Here is a 1,140-nt window from a genome sequence, read left to right on the forward strand (position 1 = left end):
ATGGGAACACTGAATAGTTTAAAATTAAGAAAGATGTGTGACAAGGTTGTATTCTTTCACCATACTTATTCAACCTGTATGCTGAGCAAATAATCTGAGAAGCTGGGTTCTATGAAGAAAAATGTATCAGGTTTCGAGGAAGACTCATTAGCAACCTGCGATATGCAGATGATAAAACCTTGCTTGCTGAAAGTGAAGAGGACTTAAAACATTTACTGATGAAGATCAAAGAGCATAGCCTTCGATATGGATTACATCTCAATGAAAAGAAAACAAAAATCCCACCACTGGACTAACAAACAAATTCTTATCAATGGATAAAGGACTGAAGTTGTCAAGGACTTCATTTGACATATTGCATTAGGCAAATCTGCTGCACAAGACCTTTTTAAAGTGTTGAAGAGCAAAGAAGTCAGCTTGAGGACTAAGGTGCACCTGACCCAAGCCATGGTATTTTCAGTAACCTTATATGCATGCAAAAGCTGGACAGTGACTAAGGAAGACTGTAGAAGAATTGACGCATTTGAATTATGGTGTTGGAGGAGAATACTGAAAGTGCCATGGGCTGCCGAAAGAACAAACAGAACTGTGTTGGAAGAAGTGCAGCCAGAGTGCTCCTTGGAGGCCAGAATAGCCAAACATTGTCTCTCATACTTTGGACATATTGTCAGGAAGGACCAGTCGCTGGAGAAGGATATCATGTTTAGTAAGGTGGAGGGTCAGAGAAAAAGAGGAAGACCCCCAATGAGATGGATTGGCCAAGAGGCAACATCGATGGACTCAAGCGTGGCAACAGTGGTGAAGTTGGCCCAGGATCAGGCAGTGTTTCATTCTACTGTGCATAAGGTTGCTATGAGTCAATACCAACTTGATGGTACCTAACAACAACAACAATGATCAAAATGGAGTCCTGGTGTGGCGCTGTGGGTTAATGCACTGGACTGCAAGCTCAGTGGTTGAAGCTCATCAGCTCCTCATCAGAAACCCTATTCAGGGTCACTATGAGTGAGAACTGACTCAATAGCACTTAACAACAATAACATTGTCAAAATGGAGTGGCACAACCCACGTGACCTGGACCGGATGACTGGATGATCGGAGCTCAACCAGGAGAGGAAAGAAGAGGGGAAAAAAAAAAAA

Source organism: Chrysochloris asiatica, unplaced genomic scaffold (genome assembly GCF_000296735.1).
Source record: "Chrysochloris asiatica unplaced genomic scaffold, ChrAsi1.0 scaffold00187, whole genome shotgun sequence".
Classification (NCBI taxonomy): Eukaryota; Metazoa; Chordata; class Mammalia; order Afrosoricida; family Chrysochloridae; genus Chrysochloris; species Chrysochloris asiatica.